Source organism: Triticum urartu, chromosome 5 (assembly GCF_003073215.2).
Source record: "Triticum urartu cultivar G1812 chromosome 5, Tu2.1, whole genome shotgun sequence".
Lineage (NCBI taxonomy): Eukaryota > Viridiplantae > Streptophyta > Magnoliopsida > Poales > Poaceae > Triticum > Triticum urartu.
In genome coordinates, this window is record NC_053026.1 from 57127160 (window position 1) to 57137667 (window position 10508).

The window sequence follows — 10508 nt, forward strand, 5'->3', positions numbered from 1 at the left end:
TGTTTATGATGCACGAAGTCATCGTATGACGAAAAAGGGTTTCCCCCGTTTTATATTATAAAGCCACAACACCCACAACAAACATCATCGAAAGTTCAAGATCCCAAGCTCAAGAGCCAAGTGTGACAAGGAAAATAAAGAAGTCTTGCTGGGGGTACAAGACAACAAACCCCTACATTGAAACTTCTACTAGCTCCATTGTATTATTGGCTCCAATCCTTTTTCTCACTATTATTATCCTTCAATTGAAACTTCTACTTCTTTTAGGCGATGTGAGCAGTGATACGTCCATTTTGTATCATGCTTTTATATCGATATTTATTGCGTCATGGGCTGTTATTACACATTATGTCACAATACTTATGACTATTCTCTTTTATTTTATAAGGTTTACATGAAGGGGGGAATGCCGGCAACTGGAATTTTGGGCTGGAAAATGAGCAAATATTATAGACCTATTCTGCACATATCCAAAAGTCCTGAAACTTCACGGGAGCATGTTTCAGAATATATAAAAAATATTGGGCAAAAGAAGTACCAGAGGGGGGCTACCCACCGTCCACGAGGGTGGGGGGCGCGCCCCCTGCCTCGTGGGCCCCCTGGCAGCCCTATGATGCCCATCTTCTGCTATATGAGGTCTTTCGTGGAGGAAAAAATCATAAGCAAGCTCACGGGACGAAACTCCGCCACCACGAGGCGGAACCTTGGCGGAACCAATCTAGGGCTCCGGCGGAGCTGTTCTGCCAGGGAAACTTCCCTCCGGGAGGGGGAAATCATCACCATTGTCATCACCGACGATCATCTTATCGGGAAGGGGTCAATCTCCATCAACATCTTCACCAGCACCATCTCATCTCAAACCCTAGTTCATCTCTTGTATCCAATCTTTGTCCCAAAGCCTCAGATTGGTACATGTGGGTTGCTAGTAGTGTTGATTACTCTTTATAGTTGATGCTAGTTGGTTTATTCGGTGGAAGATCATATGTTCAGATCCTTTATGCATATTAATACCCCTCTGATTATGAACATGAATATGATTTGTGAGTAGTTACGTTTGCTCCTGAGGACATGGGAGAAGTCTTGCTATAAGTAGTCATGTGAATTTGGTATTCGTTCGATATTTTGATGAGATGTACGTTGTCTTTCCTCTAGTGGTGTCATGTGAATGTCGACTACATGACACTTCACCATTGTTTGGGCCTAGAGGAGGGCATTGGGAAGTAATAAGTAAATGATGGGTTGCTAGAGTGACAGAAGCTTAAACCCTAGTTTATGCGTTGCTTCGTAAGGGGCTGATTTGGATCCATATGTTTCATGCTATGGTTAGGTTTACCTTAATACTTCTGTTGTAGTTGCGGATGCTTGCAACAGGGGTTAATTATAAGTGGGATGCTTGTCCAAGGAAGGACAGTACCCAAGCACCGGTCCACCCACATATCAAATTATCAAAGTACCGAACGCGAATCATATGAACGTGATGAAAACTAGCTTGACGATAATTCCCACGTGTCCTCGGGAGCGCTTTCCTTTATATAAGAGTTTGTCCAGGCTTGTCCTTTGCTATAAAAAGGATTGGGCCATCTTGCTGCACCTTATTTACTTTTATTACTTGTTACCCGTTACAAATTACCTTATCATAAAACTATCTATTACCGATAATTTCAGTACTTGCAGAGAATACCTTGCTGAAAATCGCTTGTCATTTCCTTCTGCTCCTCGTTGGGTTCGACACTCTTACTTATCAAAAAGGCTACGATAGATCCCCTACACTTGTGGGTCATCAAGCAGTTTCTCTAAGTTTAATGTTGTATGGTATGATTCCACTGAACTGATATAATGGCTTTGTTTTAGGTAGTTATCGAAGTGATTGATAGCGCTTGGGCATCATCAACTTCTTAGGGGACACGCTGTTATCTACTATATCTAAATAGCTAGCCCTATTACTAGATGTCTCTGAACATACGTGCTTCCACATCACCTTAATTATTTGTAGCCATCCGATCAAAATCTTTGACCTTAAAAGTTATGCATGTACTCATAAGTTACACTTCTTGCATCACCATGCAAACTATGCCACTTCATTAAATCATGCATGTATTTTCTTCCCCGGGAATTAATTCATAAATGCTAGACACAATTTATTTTTTTGTGCTAACTTTTGTGTAGTCATGAACAATATATGTTGGACCCTTGGAGCAAAAATATATAGTTCACGCTTCACATATTTGTTAAAAGATGGTGTCACATTATGTCAGTGCCAAAAAAGTTTCTCTTTTTATGCATCATATTGTGTCACTATGTTTTATTGTTTTTAGGACATAAACAAAGAACCCTCTTATATTTGTATTTTCATTAGTTTTTTTTTAAAGCATTTATTGATGCATTTGTTTTAACATGTTTCCGCAAACGCGCGGGCATCATCTAGTTTTAGGAAAGCACGCATATAAAAAGCCCAAAAGGATGATGTTGTCCTCATAAACCGAGCGCACGCGCATCGGTAAAATTTGGTTTAAAGCATAGCTAGATTGAGGTTTCTAACCATCAAAAATTCTTTCAATAAAAATAGAGGATGTGGGAAAATGTATCATGTTTGATCCAATTTGATGACAAACTTTGTGAGATTCTAACCAACGTATGTATCCTACAAAGGGAGAGGTCGGATACATGTAGAACTCTTGAAAGTGCATTTATGCCTCTGGATTGATTTGGTGTTCATGATAGTCAATTAAGGGACTAATGAGGTCGTTAAGTGTCATATCGGGTTTCTATCCAAAGAGGGAAGGTTGTTGAGCACCGACACCCCCGTAAAAATGAAAAGAACACATGCGAGGATTTCTGAAGAATATCTTGTGACCTCGTTTTATTTCATCCAATCTTTGGAGACTCCCAACACAATGTCAAGAGGTAGCTTGGATGGCCAATATACTGTTGGGAACGTAGTAGAAATTCAAAATTTTCTACGCATCACCAAGATCAATCTATGGAGTAATCTAGCAACGAGGGGAAGGAAAGTGCATCTACATACCCTTGTAGATCGCTAAGCGGAAGCGTTCAAGTGAACGGGGTTGATGGAGTCATACTCGTCGTGATTCAAATCACCGATGATCCTAGTGCCAAACGGACGGCACCTCCGCGTTCAACACACGTACAGCCCGGTGACGTCTCCTATGCCTTGATCCAGCAAGGGGAGAAGGAGAGGTTGGGGAAGACTCCATCCAGCAGCAGAACGATGACGTGGTGGTGGTGGAGGAGCGCGGGACTCCAGCAGGGCTTCGCCAAGCACTACGAGAGACGAGGAGGAAGAGAGGTAGGGCTGCGCCAAGAGGGAGAGGATCTCGTGTGTCTTGCAGCCTCCAATACCTCAAGTATATATAGGGGAAGGGGAGGGGCTGCGCCCCCACCTAGGGTTCCCTCCCTAGGGGTGGCGGCAGTCCCCAGATCCCATCTGGGTGGCGGCCACAAGGGGGAGAGGGGGAGGCGCACCTGGGGTGGGCCTTAGGGCCCATCTGCCCTACGGTTTGCCCCCCTCCCCTCTTGGAGGTGCCTTGGGCCTTGGTGGGAGGCGCCCCAGCCCACCTAGGGGCTGGTCCCTTCCCACTATTGTCCGATGTAGGCCTCTGGGGCTGGTGGCCCCACCTGGTGGACCCCCGGACCCCTCCGGTGGTCCCGGTACACTACCGGTGATGCCCGGAACACTTCCGGTGGCCAAAACCATACTTCCTATATATCAATCTTTACCTCCGAACCATTCCGGAACTCCTCGTGACGTCCGGGATCTCATCCGAGAATCCGAACAACATTCGGTAACCGCGTACATGCTTTCCCTATAACCCTAGCGTCATCGAACCTTAAGTGTGTAGACCCTACGGGTTCGGGAAACATGTAGACATGACCGAGACACCTCTCCGGTCAATAGCCAACAGCGGGATCTGGATACCCATGTTGGCTCCCACATGCTCCACGATGATCTCATCGGATGAACCACGATGTCAAGGACTTAATCAATCCCGTATACAATTCCCTTTGTCTAGCGGTACGATACTTGCCCGAGATTCGATCGTCGGTATCCCGATACCTTGTTCAATCTCGTTACCGGCAAGTCTCTTTACTCGTTCCGTAACACATCATCCCGTGATCAACTCCTTGATCACATTGTGCACATTATGATGATGTCCTACCGAGTGGGCCCAGAGATACCTCTCCGTTTACACGGAGTGACAAATCCCAGTCTCGATTCGTGCCAACCCAACAGACACTTTCGGAGATACCTGTAGTGTACCTTTATAGCCACCCAGTTACGTTGTGACGTTTGGCACACCCAAAGCATTCCTACGGTATTCGGGAGTTGCACAATCTCATGGTCTAAGGAAATGATACTTGACATTAGAAAAGCTTTAGCATACGAACTACATGATCTTGTGCTAGGCTTAGGATTGGGTCTTGTCCATCACATCATTCTCCTAATGATGTGATCCCGTTATCAACGACATCCAATGTCCATGGTCAGGAAACCGTAACCATCTATTGATCAACGAGCTAGTCAAACTAGAGGCTTACTAGGGACATGGTGTTGTCTATGTATCCACAGATGTATCTGAGTTTCCTATCAATACAATTCTAGAATGGATAATAAACGATTATCATGAACAAGGAAATATAATAATAACCAATTTATTATTGCCTCTAGGGCATATATCCAACAGTCTCCCACTTGCACTAGAGTTAATAATCCAGTTCACATCAATATGTGATTAACACTCAAGGTCACATCCCCATGTGACTAACACCCAAAGAGTTCTGGGTTTGATCATGTTATGCTTGTGAGAGAGGTTTCAGTCAACGGGTCTGCAGCATTCAGATCCGTATGTACTTCGCAAATTTCTATGTCATCTTGTAGATGCAACTACTACGCTACATTTGGAGCCATTTCAAATAACTGTTCTACTTGGAGCTATTCTAAATTGTTGCTCCATTATACGTATCCGGTATCTCTACTCAGAGCTATCCGGATAGGTGTTAAGCTTGCATCGACGTAACTCTTTACATCGAACTCTTTATCACCTCCATAACCGAGAAACATATCCTTATTCCTCTAAGGATAATTTAGACCGCTATCTGGTGATCTACTCCTAGATCACCTTTGTACCCTCTTGCCAAATATGTGGCAAGGCACACATCAGGTGTGGTACTCAGCATGGCATACCGTATGGAGCCTATGACAAAAGAATAGGGGACGACCTTCGTCCTTCCTCTTTCTTCTGCCGTGGTCGAGCTTTAAGTCTTAATTTCATACCTTACAACTCAGGCAAGAACTCCTTCTTTGACTGATCCATCTTGAACACCTTCAAGATCATGTCAAGGTATGTGCTCATTTGAAAGTACCATTAAGCGTTTTGATCTATCCTTATAGATCTTGATGCTCAATGTTCAAGTAGCTTAATCCAGGCTTTCCATTGAAAAACACTTTCCAAATAACCCTATATGCTTTCGAGAAATTCTACATCATTTCTGATCAACAATATGTCAACAACATATACTCATCAGAAATTCTATAGTGCTCCCACTCACTTCTTTGGAAATACAAGTTTCTCATAAACTTTGTATACACCCAAAAACTTTGATCATCTCATCAAAGCATACATTCCAACTCCGAGATGCTTACTCTAGTCCTTAGAAGGATTGCTGGAGCTTTGCATACTTGTTAGCATCTTTCAGGATTGACAAAACCTTCCGGTTGTATCACATACAACCTTTCCTCAAGAAAATCGTCGAGGAAACAATGTTTTGACATCCTATCTGCAAGATTTCATAAATAATGCAGTAATCACTAATATAATTCCAACAGACTCTTAGCATCGCTACGAGTGAGAAAGTCTCATCGTAGTCAACTCCTTGAACTTGTCGGAAAACATCTTAACGACAAGTTGGGCTTTCTTAATGGTGATACTGACCACCATTGTCCGTCTTCCTTTTAAAATCCATATGCACCTAATAGTCTTACGACCATCAAGTAGTTCTTCCAAAGTCTACACTTTGTTTTCATATATGGATCCTCTCTCGGATTATATGGCCTCGAGCCATTTTGGAATCCAGGCCCACCATCGCTTCTCCATAGCTCGTAGGTTCATTGTTGTCTAGCAACATGACTTCCAAGACGGGATTACGTACCATTCTGAAGTAGTACGCATCCTTGTTATCCCACGAGGTTTGGTAGTGACTTGATCTGAAGTTTCATGATCACTATCATAAGCTTCCACTTCAATTGGTGTAGGTGCCGCAGGAACAACTCCCTGTGCCCTGCCACACACTAGTTGAAGAGACGGTTCAATAACCTCATCAAGTCTCCACCATCCTCCCACTCAATTCTTTCGAGAGAAACTTTTCCTCGGGAAAGGACCCGATTCTAGAAACAATCCCTTATTGCTTTCGGATCTGAGACAGGAGGTACACCCAACTGTTTTTGGGTGTCCTATGAAGATGCATTTATCCGCTTTGGGTTCGAGCTTGTCAGCCTGAAACTTTTCACATAAGCGTCACAGCCCCAAACCTTTTAACAAATGACAGCTTAGGTTTCTCTAAACCATAGTTCATACGGTGTCATCTTATCGGAATTACGTGGCGCCCTATTTAAAGTGAATGTGGTTGTCTCTAATGCCTAACCCATAAACTATCGTGGTAATTCGATAAGAGACATCATGGTATGCATCATATCCAATAGGGTGCAGTTATGATGTTCGGACACACCATCATACTATGGTGTTTCAGGCTGTATTAGTTGTGAAACAATTTCCACAATGTCTTAATTCTGTGCCAAACTCGTAATTCAGATATTCATCTCTATGATCATATCATAGATATTTTATCCTCTTGTCACGACGATCTCTCACCTTCACCCTGAAATTACTTGAACCTTTCAATAATTTAGACTCGTGATTCATCAAGTAAATATACTCAACATCTACTCAAATCATCTATGAAGTAAGAATATAACGATATCCACTACACGCCTCAGCACTCATTGGACTGCACACATCAAAATGTATTACTTCCAACAAGTTGCTTTCTAGTTCCATTTTACTGAAAACGAGGCTTTCAGTCATCTTGCCCATGTGGTATGATTTGCATGTCTCAAGTGATTCAAAATCAAGTGAGTCCAAACGGTCCATTTGCATGGAGTTTCTTCATGCATATACACCAATAGACATGGTTCGCATGTCTCAAACTTTTCAAAAACGAGTGAGCCCAAAGATCCATCAACATGGAGCTTCTTCATGCGTTTTATACCGATATGACTTACGTGGCAGTGCCACAAGTAGGTGGTACTATCATTACTAACTTATATCTTTTGGCATGAACATGTGTATCACTACGATCGAGATTCAATAAACCATTCATTTTAGGTGCAAGACCATTGAAGGTATTATTCAAATAAACAGAGTAACCATTATTCTCCTTAAATGAATAGCCGTATTGCGATAGACATAATCCAATCATGTCTATGCTCAATGCAAACACCAATCTCGATGGTAGAGGGAGCGTGCGATGCTTGATCACATCAAGCTTGGGAAAAACTTCCAACACATATCGCCAGCTCACCTTTAGCTAGTCTCCGTTTACTCCGCAGCCTTTTATTTCGAGTTTACTAACACTTAGCAACCGAACTGGTATCTAATACCATGGTGCTACTAGGAGTACTAGTAAAGTACACATTAACACAATGTATATCCAATATACTTCTATCGACCTTGCCAGCCTTCTCATCTACCAAGTATCTAGGGTAATTCTGCTCCAGTGGTTGTTCCCCTTATTACAGAAGCACTTAGTCTCGGGTTTGGGTTCAACCTTGGGTTTCTTCACTAGAGCAGCAGTTGATTTGCCGTTTCATGAAGTATCCCTTCTTGCCCTTGCCCTTCTTGAAACTAGTGGTTTCACCAACCATCAACAATTGATGCTCCTTCTTGATTTCTACTTTTGTGGTGTCAAACATCGCGAATATCTCAAGGATCATCATATATGTCCCCGATATATTATAGTTCATCACGAAGCTCTAGCAGCTTGGTGGTAATGACTTCGGAGAAACATCACTGTCTCATCTGGAAGATCAACTCCCACTCGATTCAAATGATTGTTGTACTCAGACAATCTGAGCACAAGCTCAACAATTGAGCTTTTCTCCCTTAGTTTGCAGGGTAAGAAAATCGTCGGAGGTCTTATACCTCTTGACGTGGGCACGAGCCTGAAATCCCAATTTCAGCCCTCGAAACATCTCATATGTTTCGCGACGTTTCAAAATGTCTTCGGTGCCTCAACTCTCAACCGTTTAACTGAACTATCACGTAGTTATCAGAATGTGTATGTCAGATGTTCGCAACATCCATAGACGACGTTCGAGGTTCAGCACACTGAGCGGTGCATTAAGGACATAAGCCTTCTATGAAGCAATGAGGACAATCCTCAGTTTACGAACCTAGTCCGCATAATTGCTACTATCAACTTTCAACTAAATTTTCTCTAGCAACGTATCTAAACAGTAGAACTGAAGCGCGAGCTACGACATAATTTGCGAATACCTTTTGACTATGTTCATGATAATTGAGTTCATCTAATCAAATTATTTAATGAACTCCCACTCAGATAGACATCCCTCTAGTCATCTAAGTGAAACATGATCCGAGTCAACTAGGCCGTGTCCGATCATCACGTGAGACGGACTAGTCAACATCGGTGAACATCTTCATGTTGATCGTATCTTCTATACGACTCATGTTTGACCTTTCGGTCTTCCGTGTTCCGAGGCCATGTCTGTACATGCTAGGCTCGTCGAGTCAACCTAAGTGTTTCGCATGTGTTCCGAGGCCATGTCTGTGCATGCTAGGCTCGTCAACACCCGTTGTATTCGAACGTTAGAATCTATCACACCCGATCATCACGTGGTGCTTCGAAACAACGAACCTTCGCAACGGTGCACAGTTAGGGGGAACACTTTCCTTGAAATTATTGCGAGGGATCATCTTATTTAAGCTACCGTCGTTCTAAGCAAATAAGATGTAAAACATGATAAACATCACATGCAATCAAATAGTGACATGATATGGCCAATATCATTTTGCTCCTTTTGATCTCCATCTTCGGGGCTCCATGATCATCGTTGTCACCGGCATGACACCGTGATCTCCATCATCGTTTCTTCTTGAAGTTGTCTCGTCATCTATTACTTCTACTACTATGGCTAATGCTTTAGCAATAAAAGTAAAGTAATTACATGACGTTTAAGTTGACACGCAGGTCATAAATAAATTAAGACAACTCCTATGGCTCCTGCCGGTTGTCATACTCATCGACATGCAAGTCGTGATTCCTATTACAAGAACATGATCAATCTCATACATCACATATATCATTCATCACATCCTTTTGGCCATATCACATCACAAGGCATATGCTGCAAAAACAAGTTAGACGTCCTCTAATTGTTGTTGCAAGTTTTTACGTGGCTGCTATAGGTTTCTAGCAAGAACGTTTCTTACCTACGCCAAAACCACAACGTGATATGCCAATTTCTATTTACCCTTCATAAGGACCCTTTTCATCGAATCCGATCCGACTAAAGTGGGAGAGACAGACACCCGCTAGCCACCTTATGCAACTAGTGCATGTCAGTCAGTGGAACCGGTCTCACGTAAGCTTACGTGTAAGGTTGGTCCGGGCCGCTTCATCCCACAATGCCGCCGAATCAAGATAAGACTAGTAACGGCAAGATAATTGACAATATCGACGCCCACAACTACTTTGTGTTCTACTCGTGCATAGTAACTACGCATAGACCTAGCTCATGATGCCACTGTTGGGGAACGTAGTAGAAATTCAAAATTTTCTATGCATCACCAAGATCAATCTATGGAGTAATCTAGCAACGAGGGGAAGGAGAGTGCATCTACATACCCTTGTAGATTGCTAAGCGGAAGCGTTCAAGTGAACGGGGTTGATGGAGTCATACTCGTCATGATTCAAATCACCGATGATCCTAGTGCCGAACGGACGGCGCCTCCGCGTTCAACACACGTACAGCCCGGTGACGTCTCCTACGCCTTGATCCAGCAAGGGGAGAAGGAGACGTTGGGGAAGACTCCATCCAGCAGCAGAACGACGGCGTGGTGGTGGTGGAGGAGCGCGGGACTCCAGCAGGGCTTCGCCAAGCACTACGAGAGACGAGGAGGAAGAGAGGTAGGGTTGCGCCAAGAGGGAGAGGATCTCGTGTGTCTTGCAGCCTCCAATACCTCAAGTATATATAGGGGAAGGGGAGGGGCTGCGCCCCCACCTAGGGTTCCCTCCCTAGGGGTGGCGGCAGCCCCCAGATCCCATCTGGGTGGCGGCCACAAGGGGGAGAGGGGGAGGCGCACCTGGGGTGGGCCTTAGGGCCCATCTGCCCTAGGGTTTGCCCCCCTCCCCTCTTGGAGGCGCCTTGGGCCTTGGTGGGAGGCGCCCCAGCCCACCTAGGGGCTGGTCCC